This window comes from Aquarana catesbeiana, linkage group LG07 (genome assembly GCF_042186555.1).
Source record: "Aquarana catesbeiana isolate 2022-GZ linkage group LG07, ASM4218655v1, whole genome shotgun sequence".
Taxonomy (NCBI): domain Eukaryota; kingdom Metazoa; phylum Chordata; class Amphibia; order Anura; family Ranidae; genus Aquarana; species Aquarana catesbeiana.
The window spans coordinates 289,122,189-289,139,121 of record NC_133330.1 but is presented as its reverse complement, the minus strand read 5'-3'; the positions used below and the strand labels follow the sequence as shown (position 1 = coordinate 289,139,121).

The following is a 16,933-nucleotide window of genomic DNA, read 5'->3' as shown; positions in this document are numbered from 1 at the left end:
GCCCTTTGTTTGAAAAGTTTGGAGACCCCTGCTCTACCTTATTAACTCCAAGGAACCCTTGAAAACCCTTTTTAGTCCTAAGGGAACCCTACTAAAACCAATGAATTGGGGATAAGTGGGAAGAATGCCCCCCCTTACTTTGGTGGCCATCGGGAACAATGCCCCCCCCCCCTTTACAGTGGTAGCCAGTGGAAAGAATGTCCCCCTTACTTTTGTGGTCAGTGGGAAGAATACGCCCTTTAAAATAGTAGTCACAATGTCAACCTTACAGACAGCCAAAAAGAACATTGACTTCTTGCTATTGGTTCTGCCAAGTGGCGTTGGCCCTAGGACTTATGCAGCTCAAGGAAACCCTAGCAACCTCTGGAGGAACCCTGGTTGAGAATGTCTGGTATGCACAGTTGGTGTATAAAATCATTCCCAATGCCTCCATATAAAAAAGCCATGTTGGAATATTTTTTTCAGGTTTAATAAAATCATAACTGGCCGCAAATTTGTACTAAAAAAGTTAATTTTATTAACAATAAATGACAAAAAGGCTTGTATAGCAATTATCTATGTTATATCAACATATTTAACAAAAGTAGAATTGCCCTTTAACTTTTCTTTAGCTTTTTTCAACATACAGTATAGAAATTAATGATAGGGCCCCCATAACTGTTATAGTCTATATGTACCTTTAAATATGGTCAGCCTCCATTTTTACCACTTTTCCTAATCTCTGGCTTCCCATCTTTAATTTCAATTTTTATTTGAAAACTAGCAGCTGATATAAATCACAGGAGGTAATATTTTGCTTTGACATAAAGTCTCTGAGTGGAATTTCCTAATTTAATAAACTGGTATGCAGAGAGAAGTACAAATTGTAACAGTTGTAAGTCGGTATGAGACTCCTGCCATTCATTTACCCCAAGCTGTTTTTTTAATTGGCACCCTTTCAAAGCATAGAGAACAATTTCCAATCCGTTCCATTGCGTTCCTGGAAAAAGCGAGTAATACAAAAGCCACACAAAGACAGGCAATTTAAAAGAGCCAATATAAATGTTTATTGATGGAATGTGGAGCATTTCTGTACAGAGCACCAAATGCAGGAGTTCAAAGCCAAAGCGGTTGTTTGAAAATAGTGGATCCTAACTCAATGACCTGTGAAAAGAAAACAGAAAACACAAAAAACATATTGAGCACAATAAAACAAGCATCCCCCAGTAAATTATTTGTTAAAATTATTACCCCAAAATTTACAGTTTACAACTTTTAATGCGTTTAATGTTTATTTTTTTTAGTGCTGCTTCCCTGAACTTCCTGTCTTTACAGGAAAGACCTAAAGTATAATAAACTCAGGTTTTTTAGCACTTTCAGCAGCTGATTTAATCACTTACTGTGTATACACCTCCTTGTCTTTTATATTTCAATATTTTTATTGAAAGAAGGACAAAGTCTAGAATGACCAGACACATTAACAGAATGAAGTAAATTTTTCAGATCGTCAACATCACAATACAGAGAAATAGAAGATATGGCCATAATACATATCCGTCATCTATTGTAATAACAAAACATAACATATGTGATATGTATCTAGATTCCAATGAGGTTTAATAATAGTCTCCCAGCTATGATCCAGAGCATCCCTATATGAAAGAATGGTAGAGGTCCGGAGTCACAGGGAATCCCGGTCGCGATCCCCGAGATAATCTCAGGAATCATGGTCGTATGAGGCCCCTTGTGTGGTCATCTGTATTGTGTATAAAATTTCTAGAAGAGGAAACAAGTAATGAAGAGAAGAGAAGAAAGAAGAGGGGGAGAAGAAAAAAAACAACAACCCCCCCCCCCCCGAGGGAAAAGAGAGAGATTCTTTATATTTTAATTCTTTCTTTTGTTCCACTATGAGCTGCTGCCATAACTGTTGCCACTGGTTTCCTGTTTCAGGGTGGCTCCTTTCTCTTGCAGCATCCTATATGTGCCAATCATACAGGGACTAGAGTTGTCTCTCCCTATGCTGTGTGCATCAATAGAAACACACAACCTAGTAGCCTAGTATGCCAAGGGACTCCCCTCCTCCTCCCCCTCCTTCTCTTCCCCAAACTAACAAACTGGCTGGAGACTGCATTCTACTTGCTGGCATAGTGCTGACATTGTGTTTACAGTTTTAAAATATAATTTAACTAACAAAAAAACTTGGGACCCCAAAGCTAACCAGCCCAGCACGCCATGCATGAGGGCTGGAATCCCCATAGCAAGGAAGGCAGTGAGTATGCAGCCATTGTGAATACCAGGCTACATGCTCTTATCATATGCTTTGAGGGGTCATCAGACACAAAAGGGTGTACCCCACCCAAAGCATTTGTGACAGATATTGGCTGTTAGCATGGGAGGCTTATATGTCACCTACGTCAAAGTAGTGGGTTGCCCCCTTCTGGAGAACTGGTTTTATGGATTGTGTGGACCCTTAAAGGGGCTGTAAAGGTTCGTGTTTTTTCACCTTAATGCATCCTATGCTCGTTTTATTTCTGTCATGCTGAAAACTAACTGAACCCATTATAAAGAATTTAAAATACATAATAATATATAAGGTGTTATACTGTATATACATATCTGTGTACACATAGTCAGTGTGGGTGCAGGAGTGTGCGGGTGCATGTCCCCAAACACAGACAGTGTGGGTTTGGGGACATGTAATTGCTCCCACATAGATGTCAAATTGGGAGTTCACATTGGCATTAACCACTTGAGATCCGTGCTATAGCCGAATGATGGCTACAGCGCGGACCTGCTTTGCCTGGACTACGTCCATTGACGTCATCCCGTGCATGAGCGGCCTGCGCGCCCCCTGCAGGGCGCGCGCGGCACGCTGTGTGATCAGCGAATCTATGAGACTCGCCTGATCACAGATCGGAGTAAGGGGTCAATCCCGACCCCTTAACACGTGATCAGCTGTCAGCCAATGACAGCTGATCATGTGATGTCAACAGAGCCGGTAATCGGCTATTTTTTCTCCTCGCGCTGATAGCGTGACGAGGAAAAAAAGGCGATCACCGGCGGCCGTGAGAGGGACATCAGTCCCGATCACGGAGATCTGCCGCCAGATCACCAGTGCCCACCTGTGCCCCCTGCCAGTGCCACCTAGCAATAGGCAGCAGTGCCGCCTACCAATGCCCACCAGCGCCACCAATCAGTGCCCACAGTGCCACCCATCAGAGCCCACAATCAGTGCCTCAACAACAGTGCTGCACATCAGTGCCACCTATCAGTGCCCATCAGTGTCACCTACCAGTGCCCATAAGTGCCCATCAGTGCCGCCCATCAGTGCCCATCAGTGCCGCCCATCAGTGCCCATCAGTGCCGCCCATCAGTGCCACCTATCAGTGCCACCCATCAGGGCCCTTTAGTGGCCATCAGTGTCGCCTTGTCTGTGCCCATCAGTGCCGCCTTATCTGTGCCTATCAGTGCCGCCTTAACTGTGCCTATCTGTGCCCATCAGTGCAGCCTATCAGTGCCCACCAGTGCCGCCTCATCAGCGCATATCAATGAAGGAGAAAAATTACCTGTTTGCAAAATTTTATAACAAACTATGAAACATGATTTTTTTTTTTTTTTCAAAATTTTCCATCTTTTTTTGTTTGTTTAGCAAAAAATAAAAAATCCCAGCTGTGATTAAATACCAAAAGAAAGCTCTATTTGTGGGAAAAAAATGATAAAATTTTAATTTGGGTACAATGTTGTATGACCGTGCAATTGTCATTCAAAGTGCGTCAGCGCTGAAAGCTGAAAATTGGTCTGAGCAGGAGGGGGGTTTAAGTGCCCAGTAAGCAAGTGGTTAAAAGCAGGCGTTTGAGGGGTGATAAAAATGTTAAAATTTTGGCATGGGGTTCCCCCTTCCCCAGTCCATACCAGACTCAATGGGCCTAGTATGGACTGGGGGGGGGGAGCCCACGTCCTTTTTTTTTCTTTCAGCTGTCAGCAGGCAACCCGCTGACAGTTGAAGACACATCGGTTGTTAAGGACAGGATGGCTGGCTTCCTGGCCCGCTCCTTAGCAACCAGCTATTGCAAGCGTTTGTGGTGTAGTTTTAATAAGCCGTAAACTTAAATAGGGCGTTTGGGGGGAGCATTTTTAATGCTCATTAAAACCTTATCAACCGCACCTATTATTGCTACAGGAGTGTTTCGTAAGCGTCAGTATTTTGAGAAAGTGTGAACGAGCCCTAACAGTTATGTCTGTGCAACTGCTGCATTCCAGTTGACAATCTGCATTCCGGCATGGCCCTCACATTGGTATACACTTAAAGGAGTTGTAAAGGCAGAAGTTTTTTTTTCTTAATGCATTCTATGCATTAAGATAAAAAGCTTTCTGTGTGTAGCAGCTGCCCCAGCATCCCCTAATACTTACCCGAGTCTCATCTCTGTCCAGCGATGTCCATCGACCATCTGGGACTCTCCTCCTGATTGGCTGAGACACAGCAGCAGCGCCATTGGCTCCCATGGCTGTCAATCAAAGTCAGTTAGCTAATCCAGGAGAGAGAGGGGGTGGGGACGAATGGACACATGGAGCTGCAGCTTGGCTTGGGTGCCCCCATAGCAAGCTGCTTGCTGTGGGGGCACTCGACAGGAGGGAGGGGCTAGGAACAGCGAAGAGGGACCCAAGAAGAATAAGATCCAGGCTGCTCTGCGCAAAATATTAGAATAAAAAATGCAGCGCTAAATACAAATATCCATATTAGGTGATTCCTAAATATGTGACAGTAAGACGTGCAACGTGATGGCGTGATGTCCTGGATGACGGTGTCACGTGACTTGCCATGGCGGCCCGTGATTGGGTGGTTAAACCACATGTCATAGGATTGCAAACCAATCACACACACCAGGATTCCTATTGGCTGTGAGGTCCGCTCCATAGCGATCTCTCACAGCTGATGATTGTTGTAACAGCTGATGTTGTTTTTAATCATTTATGTGTTATAAATATAAGCGTGATACCAGATAATAGTCAGTTTGCCCCAGTAGAAGGACCTCTAGTCTGAAACATGTCGGGACAGGATTAACTATTTGTTTCTGGTACCACGCTATTTTCATTGTGATCACTTTTAAACTCCGGTTGCTGTCATTTGGACTTTTTATTCTGTCTGGTTTGAAATAAACCTGTTTTTGTGGATTCAAACACTATGTGGGGTCTTCTCATCCTTTTGCATGTCCCCACGCTGGCTGAGTGAAAGGTATATTTTTCCATCACACATCTGCCGGGGAGGTTTCCATACCTGGACTCGGAACATCCGATTTCTCCAGCTCGTCTACGATTGCCATAAGGGATCCAGTGGAATCTGCCGCACACGCTTCTCCACCAAGCATCCATTTGGATCGGTTGCTCCACAAGCTCGTATGACACCTAGCCGTATGGCAAACGTGTCCATCAGTTCCGGTAAGCGTATTTGCTCCTTCTATCTCCATCTGTGGATATTGAGTACCGGAACATTACTCCTCGGATCTGCATGGCACCCATGATCATTCCCTCATTCATTTACAACACACATTGTTCACATTGTCAGAACACTCGTGTGACCATAGTGTTCACTCAATTGGACATTTATATGGTCTTGGACTGAAATATTCCACTGTTATTTATGAGAATCACTTTCTCTCCACATATGGTTATCACGCCATCACTTTGCACGTCTTATTGTCACATATTTAGGAATCACCTAATATGGATATTTGTATTTAGCGCTGCATTTTTTTATTCTAATATTTTCCACACTGTCACTACATTGTTGATGCTGGCTGCTATATATGTCATCTTATTTCCTTTTTATAGTAGCGCAACAATATCGTAATTTTATTTGCTCTGCGCAAAACCACTGCACAGAGCATGTAAGTATAAAATGTTTGTTATTTAAAAGACAAAAAAAAAAAAAAAAAACAAGACTTTACAATCACTTTAGGTACGCTCATGTGAACAAGGCCTATGGATCTAGATGTTTCAAATTTTCAAACAATTTGACAGTCTTAAAGTCTTAAAAATCTAACAATAATTATTCATTAATGGTTGTTTAAAAAAAAAAAAGCATATTCTGCAACTATTTTATGCTACACAAACATATTTTAAAAATTATTTAAAAACTTACAAAAATTGCTAGGGAGTAGACCTTTTTTGATACAAAGAGAGACTACTTTACATGTCTCGTCTGCTAAAAAAAAAAAAACCTCTTTCCACTTTCTGCTATTTTTTTTTTTTTTTTTGGTGTATATTGCCTATATGTGCAGTTCAGGGTGCATTCCCATATACTCTCACACACATGCACAATAATTACATCATCAGTGGCTATCCAATGGCCAAAGTGAGAAGACACCAGACCAAGAAAAAGTAGCAGAGAAGATAGCAGTGACAGTGGATGGGAAAAATGATGGAGATCTCAAAGCTGGGAGAGGTACTATATCCCCCCTATGTGAATGAGTATGGGGTATATAGTACCTCTACTTATTCACCAAAAAAGTGTAAAAAAGTAAGTAAAAATACAATACAAGTTTTTTTTATTAAAAAATAAAAAGAAATGTTCCCTGTGTAAATCCATTGTCATTCACAACGCCCGCCGACCCAAAAAATAAAACTCTGGTCTCAAAGAAGACTCCCGCCATCTGACAGCTCTTAAATAACTAAGGGGCAGGGGCAACCCAGTAAGATCACCGGTTGGCGCCGCCCCCTTGTGACCTCATCAACCCAGCATGCCCTCGGTTGATGATGTCAGAAGGGGCAAAGTCCACCCAGTGACTTCACCAGGTGGCTCTGCCTCTTCGTTTATTTGGCAGGAGGAGGCATAGCTGTCATTTGGTGGGTGCCTTCGTCGGGATGGGAGGTTTTTTTTTTCCAGGTCAGTGTCCGGCGTTCATCGTGATTGATGTGGGATCTATACCAGGGGACAATATTTTTTTTTTTTACATTTTTTAATAAAGGACTTGTCAAAAACTTTTGTCACGTTTTTATTCACTTTTACCACATTTTCGCTGAATTAGTAGGGGTACCCCCTACTCATTCACATGGTGGGGCTGGGATCTGGGGGCTTCCAGATTCCGCTAAGTCACTAAGTTTTTACTGTCTGTGACCCCACTTAGGAGATTCACTCTTGCTATTTGTCTTAATGACCATTGTCTCAGGGACAATTGCTGCTGTGACAACTGTCTAAGAGAGGGGTTACCTCACTTTGGAGAAATTTCCTCTCACTTCATTTTGTGTCCTCAGAACTAGAAGTAAATGGTAATCTCCCCAAAGGGATACAGATGGGAAAAAAAACTTAAGGGTTTAAACATTCCTTACTGTATTCATAACAAAAAATAAAAAGTTTAGTCTTTAGAAGCAATTTAACCACTTGACAACCGCCTGCCCACAATGTAAAGCGGGCGAGTGGCCTCTCTAAGCAAAGCGACGTACTGGTACATCAGTGCCCACTTTTGGGTTTAGGGCATTCCCCCTCTCGCCACCTGCTGTGTTTGTACGCAGCGGGAGTCTGTCAACAAGTCTCGGCTAATGATTTGTGGCTGAGACCTGCTGATCAGCTGTGTGCAATCACAAGCCAGAGCTCTGTGTTGGAAAACAACACAGAGCTCTGTACAGAGGGAGCGGTCTGTCAAAGCAGGGATGAGAAACTGAGAGATATGTTAGTAAAAGAAGCACACATTACACATAGTTAGACACACATTTAACCCCTTGATCGTCCTCAATGTTATCCCCTTCTCAGCCAGTGTTATTAGTACAGTGACAGTGTATAGTTTTATCTCTGATCACTGTATTAAAGTCACTGGTGATGTCATTTTCAGTTAGTCAGTTTCTCCCAGTGTCAGTTAGTGCTAGTTTTCCCGCTGCACTATAGCAGTCCCATTATAGGTCAATGATTGCCTTTAGGAGTATAAAAAAAAAATCTATTCCAGTATATATACCATTGTTTGTAGGCGCTATAACTTTTATACAAATCAGTCAATATACAATTATTAGGATTTTTTTTTTTTTTGTAGCAGAATACATTTTTGCCAAAATTTATGAAGAAATTTCATTTTTTTAAAATGTTTTATTGGATATGTTTTATAGCAGAAAGTAAAACATATTGGGGTTTTTTTCAAAATTTTTGGTCTTTTTTCGTTTATATCGCAAAAAAATAAACGCGGTGGTTATAAAATACCACCAAAAGAAAGCTCTATTTGTGTGAAAAAAAAAAATTATATGAATTTAGTTTGGGTACAGCGTTGCATGTTCGTGCAATTATCAGTTAAAGTAGTGCAGCGCTGAATAGCAAAAATGGCCTGGTCATCAAGGGGGTAAAACCATGAGGTTTTACCCCCTTGATGACCAGGCGGCCATTTTTTGTGGCCTGGTTCAAGTGGTTAAACCTCAATGCTAAATTCTGTATTTAAACTCCCCCAGCTGTAACATTTAAAGTTTTCATATACTTTCATCACTTTTGTCTACCAACATACCAAGTTCAGCTGGACAATGGTTGCAGGGACAGAACTGCTGCTGGAGGGCCAAGGGGCTGCTGTCAACAGGCAGAGACCCTGATCAGTTCACAGTGGTGATGTGAGCTTCCTAACCATGTCCTAATTCTTAGATCTACATCCATGCCAAGGCTGAACCTGGGGTAGCAAAGTACATGAAAACTTTTTCCTGCAGAACATGTTAGGGCACTGGGATGGGCATGGTGTCAGGATTTAGGTTATCATTAATCTGCCCTGATATTTAATGCCAGTTGGGGACAGCTTTGGTGAAGCCTCCCACATGGAATCTGTACAAAATGTCCGGGGGGCGTACAATGGCTATCACATAGCTGTAAAGACTTCTTTTTTCGAAAATTCTGAGGGACCTAGAAATGGAACATGTTCTAAATATTTCCGACAGAACCAATTCCTATTGGGAAAACCACTCGTCTGTATGCTGTTCCGACGGACCAAAAACGACGCATGCTCTGAAGCAAGTACGAGACGGAAGCTATTGGCTACTGGCTATTGCACTTCCTTTTTCTAGACCCGTCGTATGTGTTGTATGTCACCGCATTCTGGACGGTCGGACTTTGGTGTGACCATGTGACCATGTGTAGGCAAGACCGCTTGAGCGGAATTCCATCGGAGTTCCGTCAGAGAAACCTTCGGAGTTTATTCCAACGGCAAAACCGGTCGTGTGTACAGGGCATAAATCTTTCATCAAGTCTTTAAATGACTGACTTATTTTAAAAAGCCAGTATAAAGGAAAGGTAGTGGTAAATAAGCAGTTGTGGGTTCAGCTAATACTTTTTGCATATTATTTTTTTATGGTCCATATAACTGGGGTGTGAATGAAGCCCATATTTTGTGCTAAAAGGTGTCCTTCTTTCAGAAAGTTGAAAGATATGAAATCTGGTAAGTCTAGAAATGTTAGGTAGGCTGCTTTGTAATCATTTCCACCTCCCAATGGGCTCCTCAGCTTCAAACACTTCTGTTTTACAACAACCCCCTTCTATATTTCATGATAAGCGCTGCCATAGCAGTTGATAAATATAATTGCTCTAGTGGGCCACAAAGTTTGCTAAAATCCCTGCAATGTACAGTATCTGAACTATTAAAACTTCCTCACTCTGCGCTCATTGAGGTGTCTCAATCAAATAATATATATATATATATATATATATATATATATATATATATATATATATATATATATATATATATATATATATATATATATATAATGTTTGTGAAGAACACTTACTTATACAATCTCGATGTTAAAAAAAAAAATCAATAAGTGTATAATCTCTATTTAACATAAAATTATTGCTCTGCTGCTGTGCTTAACCACCTCAATACCAGGCACTTACACCCCCTTCCTGCCCATGACAATTTTCAACTTTCAGCGCTGTCGCTGTTTAAATGACTATTGCGCGGTCACATAGCTCCCAACTGTCCCTGATTTCGAGGAACTGTCCCTAAATTTGGAACAATGTCCCTCTGTCCCTCTTTCCTCCTCATTTGTCCCTCATTTTGGTCTGATCTCTATAATTGTATATAAAATGCACTATTTATCTTTCAAAAAAGTGTTTTCTCAGTGCTAAACCTTTCATCCAATTTCTAAATTGCTGCATTTGTAAATTTTATAAACCAGTATAAAGGAATAGTAGTGGTAAAAAAAGCAATTGTGGCTTTAACTAATTATTTATTTTGTATAATTCTCCTTTAAGGGGAAGTGGCATGGGGTGTGTCCTATGCCTACATACTTTTGCTAATTGGTGTTCTCACAAATAGAGTTTTCTTTTGGTGGTATTTGAGCACCTGCATTTTTTATTTTTTTCTAAACAAATAAAAAAAGACCTAAAATTTTGAAAAAATAAAGTTTTTCTTTTGTTTCTGTTATAAAATTTTGTAAATAAGTAAGTTTTCTCCTTCACTGATGGGCACTGATAAGGTGACATCAATTAGGTGGCACCAATGAGGTGGCACTGATGGGGACTGACGGTGGGCACTGATGGGTGGCACTGATATGCAGCACTGATGGGCATTGATAGAAGGCACTGATGGGCACTGATAAGCGACACTGATGGGAACTGAAAGACTGTACTGATGGGTACTTATGGGTGGCACTGATAGGCGGCACTGCTGGGCACTGATAGGCGGCACTGCTGGGCACTGATACGTGGCACTGATGGGCACTGATATGCAGCACTGATAGATGGCAGTGATAGGCATCACTGATGGCACTGGCAGGCATTGGGGGTGGGCACTGATTGGCAGCTGCCTAGGCACTGATTGCCATTTCCCTGATGGTCTAGTGTGGCATCCTGGTGGTCCTGGGTGGGCATCCGAGGGGGGGGCTGCGCTGATAAAAACAGACCCCCCCTGTCAGGAGAGCAGCCGATCAGCTCTCCTCTACTCATGTCTGTCAGACGCGAGTGAAGAAAAGCCGATCAACGGCTCTTCCTGTTTACATCGTGATCGGCCGTGATTGGATGCGGCTGATCACGTGGTAAAGAACCTCCGTCAGAGGCTCTTTACCGAGATAAGTGTAGCGGTATGTCTGACTGACACACCGCATCACCGATCGCCGCAATGCGCACCCCCACGGGCGTGCGAATGTGGTCGTTCTGGGACGCCGTCATATGAATGGCCGGCGGGCGGCAAGCGGTTGTAAACCCACAAAAAAAAACCTGCAAGACAAAGGCACAATAAGCTAGTATGCATAGCATACTAGCTCATTATGAAATAATCATCTTAGATTGAATCCCCTGCAGCGGTCACACTGCTCTGCCCAGCAACATGTCTCCTGGAGTTATTTCTGGGTATTGCGGGTATTGCGAGCTCCGGCACTGTGATTGGCCGGAGCTGCGAGGACTTCACATGCGGGAGCTGCCGGTAGCAGCACGTCAACTGAAGCAAGGGCACGAACGAGACGTTGCTTCAGTGCACGTGTGCCAATGACCAGGGCCGGTGCTACCTCTAGGCGGACTAGGGCGCAGCCACGGCCCCTGGGAGGGAGGAGGTGGGGAAGCAAAATTGACAAACCGGCGGGAGAAGTAAGTGAGGGGTGCAGGAATTAGTTCTCGTCCCTGGAAAACCCATCCACCTGCTCCCATCCCTCCTCCGATGGCCGCTCCGTCCTCTGCTCTCTGTCTGTCCCTGTGTGCGGACAGTGCAGGTGATGGCTCGGGAAGTGTAGCTGTCCTAGGTGGAGAGGATCCATTCCTCACACTGCTACATCCAACTCTGCCTCCAGCATGCCTGCAGTCTGTCCTGACCGAGCAGCTTCACACACACATCTCTTCTCTCGCCCGTCCCATTCCTTCTCTCACCCATCCCTCCCTGCTACTAAGTAAGCCGCCAAGAGCATTCCAAGTGAGTGTGTACACTTCCACTGACCCCTCTTCTCTCTCTCTCTTCCTAACCCCAGCTCAGCATACAGAACATCTTCTGGAAAATCGTCCTTTGCAGGGAGAATGGCTCTCATTTCCAGGAGCAAATATCCAGGGACAATCTCTCCTTCCTTCTCTTTGCACATTTCCAACCTTTTCCTCCACTCTTCATCACCGAGGAGGAATACCACAGCTTTACTTCGAAATCCTTTGAAACAATGCACTTTCCTGTGCTGTGCAAAGCTGTACACAGAGTACACCGATCAATGATTTATAATTTCTCTTCCTGCAGGCAGCCAGTGACTATCTTTGCAGCAAAGTGGACTGTGTTTTTAATTCAATTTTATTTTAGTTCTTTTCAGTAAATACAACTAAGAAATTCGTCTCACAATCATCCAGAAGAGGCAGAAGAGTCTTTTCACAGCTAAAGCTACTTTTTACATACACCGATCAATGATTTATAATTACTCCTCCTGCAGGCAGCCAGTGACTATCTTTGCAGCAAAGTGGACTGTGTTTTTAATATAATTTTATTTGTATCGCTTTTCATTTAAAAAAAAAGAAAAAATCCCTTTTGGGTTAATTTTGTGTGTTGGTCACAGCATCATATAGGTGCAATTGTATGTATTTTGATAAAATGTTATTGATCTAAAAATATTTTTAGATAATCTTTATGCACAGTAATGCCACGTACACACGATCGGAATTTCAGCCCGTAAAAGACCGATAAGAGTTTTTCATCGAAAAATGCGACCGTGTGTATGCTCCATCGGTCTTTTGCAGGCCGAATTCCAGCCAGCAAAAGATTCAGAGCATGTTCTCAATTTTTCGGTCGGGAAAAGTTCCTATCTGAAAATGCGATCGTCTGACACGCAAAATTCCTACTCATGCTCGGAAACAATTCGACGCGTGCTCGGAAGCATTGAACTTAATTTTCTTGTTTTCTGGGCTCGTCGTAGTGTTGTACGTCACCGCGTTCTTGGGGGACGTAAGTTCAGCGTTCTTGGGGGACGTAAGTTCAGCATACTTTTGCGTGACCATGTGTATGCAAGGCAAACTTGAGCGGAATCGCGTCGGAAAAGCCGTCATATCTTTTTCCGACGAGAAGAACGATCGTGTGTACGCGGCATAAGTGTCTTGTATACACATATCTTTTGAGCACTTCACATTGCAACTAATTTTTTACAAGGAAAAGTGGGTTAAAGAAACCACATTTTCATAAGCTTTTTTAAATGGATTCACAATTGTCAGGTGGAGAAATATATATATATATATATGTATATATATATATATATATATGTATATATATATATATATATATATATATATATATATATATATATATATATATATATATATATATATATAATTTTATGGTAGTATAACAGCACCTCACTTTACTGATGCCCAAAACGAATTGATAGTGTGATCCACACTTAAAGGGGCAGCAGTTATATGTTAACCAATTATAGGTTGGCGCCTTCTTCATTTTGATCATTTAATCCAGTGGCACCAGCCTGATCAAACACTGAGTTGCTACCTGGACAAGATGATCCTTTGGCTTTCTCATCTTCTTAAGGGGCATCTGGTCCTCCTGTCTTCAGTTGTGGCAGCAGAGCATCAGATGCTGGAATTGTTTGGGTTTTCCTTAATGTGTTTTATGTGTTTTTTATTCCAGTTCCTGGAACCTTAAGCAACGCCTCACACTCCTCATTTGTTTTTGGTGGTGATGGTGCCCTTGTAAGATCCTCATCTGCACACTCTTTTAGGAATGTGAAGTTATCAGGTGGAACATGCCAGAGCTCATCCCTCTGTCCAACATTAACCTGGAAAGCGCAGCCTTTGCACAAAATATAGGGCAGCAATGCCTGCTCTCCCAGTGTACTCTTCTCTGTAACAAATGCCTGCCCAAATTCAATGCCATTTTTAGAGAAATATATTTCCATAGAGTCACCAATAAGGTTAGCAAGGAAGCCAGCCACATCGTTTTCACTAAAGGATTCCCTGTAAGTTTCAAAATACAAAACAGCAAAGGGGGTCCCCTAGTGGTGGACTTTTCAGGCACATGTAAAAATCATAAAAGAGGTATACTTGGTACAAATAAAATTTATTAAATTAACATAGTAAAATATGACAAAACTGTAACATCTATTGTTAGGAATGTAGGTCAATCAGTATTACAATAGTGTATATACAAAGTTTTGAAGCAGTACTTTTTCATCCGACGCGTTTCGGAGTCAGTTAAACTCTTTCCTCAGGGGTACTGTACGCTTTAAATAGTTCTGTGCTAAAGAAGATATATTGAAAAGATAATAATCAGCATCTGAGTATCCATCCATAAAACATTTCATAATGTAATTTTCATATCTAATACACTTACATTAAACACTGTATTGGCTGACTTGACATTCCATAAAGTTTGTGATTAAAAACAGCGACAATGACAAGGTCTGTCTGCCTAGTATGCTCTTGAATCCAATATGAACAAACATCTATATATTGGAGGTGATGTATATAGGTAGAAGTGGGTTTTACTCCACCAAGAGTATATATATGTTGTTCTCTTCAAAAAGAAAAGAGAAGCCTGAGAAATATGGGTGTAAACTAAATGCTTGAGGCTCCACTGAGGCCGAGAGGCAAACCCTGCAAAGAATGTGATAACGTAAATATATAGTAGGAGGTCCTATTTTAATATAATAAGGAGGTTAATTTGCAGGATTAAATTCATACCTGAAGGTGGCTCAAGAGTTGATGTTCATAGGTGTATATATTGATAGCTAGAGAGGTAGTAGATAAGATAGGATATTCAATTAGTTGTCTATTTAGATTGCAAATATTATTTTAAATTATTGTGTCCTTACACTAAAGAGTTATTTAAAAGGAGTAATGTAGATACTGTGATACTATATAGCCAAATGGGACTCGATTTGCTTGACAGAGACACACTTGTCACATGTGAAGTATATATATAGTGAGGCTTGGTCTAAAGTATAGTAGTCGTCATATAGTTAATCCTATATAGGGTTAATCTGTCAAGTTAACTGGCAGTCAACGAGGAGGTTCCAGACAAAACCCAAATATAGATATAATTAGCAGATTTAAGATGGAAAATACATAGCCATTAGGTAATGGTTATTCGTTTATATAGCATAAAAGTACAGATTCAGGTATTAATTTCTCCAAGTGCTACATGAGTGAAAATAATATACAGGGATTATTATGGTTGTATAACCTCAAATTAGAACTAATGGATTTTAGTTGGAAGTTAATTATAGTGCATAGGGTGTTAGGAGCATATAACTATCAGTCTAGTGTTAACTCAATCAAGCAAAAGAAGTCCCTGTTATAGCCACAGTAAATAGAAATAAAGTTGGCAAGCTTAGGTTAGCATCACAGTTAGTGAATAAAAGTAGTTTGAATTAGGCCACTTTCACACGGACTGTCCGTTCAGGTCCGCCTGTCAGTTTTTTAGGCGGACCTGAATGGACCCCTATGGAGTGTCGGATGTCAGCGGTGACATGTCCACTGACATCCGACCCGCTCCGATCCGAAAAAGTGTAACGGAGGAAAAACCTACTTTTCCATCCGTTTTCGGATCGGGTGACGACGGACTCTACGGTTTGTCATCATCCGATCCCCCATAGGGGAGAGCGGCGCTCTGACAGGTCTGTCGCTGCACAGTGTACAGCGACGGACCTGTCATCTTCCTGCTCAGCGGGGATCGGCGGAGCGATCCCCGCTGAGCAAGCGGATGTTCACGGGGCGGATCATCACGGATCTGTTCCGTGTGGAGGGCCCTAACATGGCATGAGAGTGGATCGGATCAAGTAGCTGTTCAGGCCGGTAACATCCGCAGCATGTGGAGGATGTCCGGCATGAGAATCAGCTGGTTTAAAAAGCCTCTCTCCCCCAATCAGCTGTTGATATCTGATTACAACAGCTGATTTGAGTGGGAAGGAGGCCCCATTCACACTAGCGCGTTTTTTGATGCATTTTGCATTTTGCAGAAATGCATGGGGATTTTTTAACATGGGTTCCTATGGAACATGTTCACATCAATGCCTTTTTGTACCTCTGCGTTTTTGTAAAGGGCCAAGGACTTTTTTTCAGGCAAAATGCAGCGTTTTGCATGTAATAGAATTCAATGGACCAGCATCAAAAACGCAAGTGCAGCATTTTTGCAGCATTTTTACAGCGTTTTTGCAGCGTTTTTGATGCGTTTTGTGTTTTTGGCAGGTTTTTTTTCTAGACTGTATACAGTCTAAAAAAAACTGTAAAAAAAAAAAAACCGCAAAACGTGGCAAAAACACCGCAAAAACCCTGTAAAAACGCTGCAAAAACGCTGCTCAAAAACGTGGCAAGCATCACAAAAAACACTGCAGAAACGCTCAAAAGCAACTTGCATAGGTGTGAATCAAGCCGGAGAGGACGCAGGTGCGAGCCATGTATGGCCCCCCTCCATCTTAAATCTGCTAATTATATCTATATTTGGGTTTTGACTGGAATCTCCTCGTTGACTCCCAGTTAACTTGACAGATTAACCCTATATAGGATTAACTATATGACGACTACTATACTTTAGACCAAGCCTCACTATATATATACTTCACATGTGACAAGTGTGTCTCTGTCAAGTAAATCGAGTCCCATTTGGCTATATAGTATCACAGTATCTACATTACTCCTTTTAAATAACTCTTTAGTGTAAGGACACAATCATTTAAAATAATATTTGCAATCTAAATAGACAACTAATTGAATATCCTATCTTATCTACTACCTCTCTAGCTATCAATATATACACCTATGAACATCAACTCTTGAGCCACCTTCAGGTATGAATTTAATCCTGCAAATTAACCTCCTTATTATATTAAAATAGGACCTCCTACTATATATTTACGTTATCACATTCTTTGCAGGGTTTGCCTCTCGGCCCCAGTGGAGCCTCAAGCATTTAGTTTACGCCCATATTTCCCGGGCTTCTCTTTTCTTTTTGAAGAGAACATATATATATACTCTTGGTGGAGTAAAACCCACTTCTACCTATATACATCACCTCCAATACATAGATGT

The 16,933-nt window shown here is 41.7% G+C and overlaps 1 protein-coding gene across 1 annotated transcript in view; it reads right to left on the bottom strand.

Annotated features, from left to right (window-relative positions):
* Nucleotides 1-630: 630 nt before the first annotated feature.
* SHISAL2A (shisa like 2A) overlaps nt 631-16,933 on the bottom strand; it is a 227,433-nt gene continuing 211,130 nt past the window's right edge. Inside the window, exon 4 of the mRNA XM_073593501.1 lies at nt 631-1,143. The gene's annotated coding sequence lies outside the window, so the exon portion shown is untranslated. The remainder of the gene's footprint in view (nt 1,144-16,933) is intronic.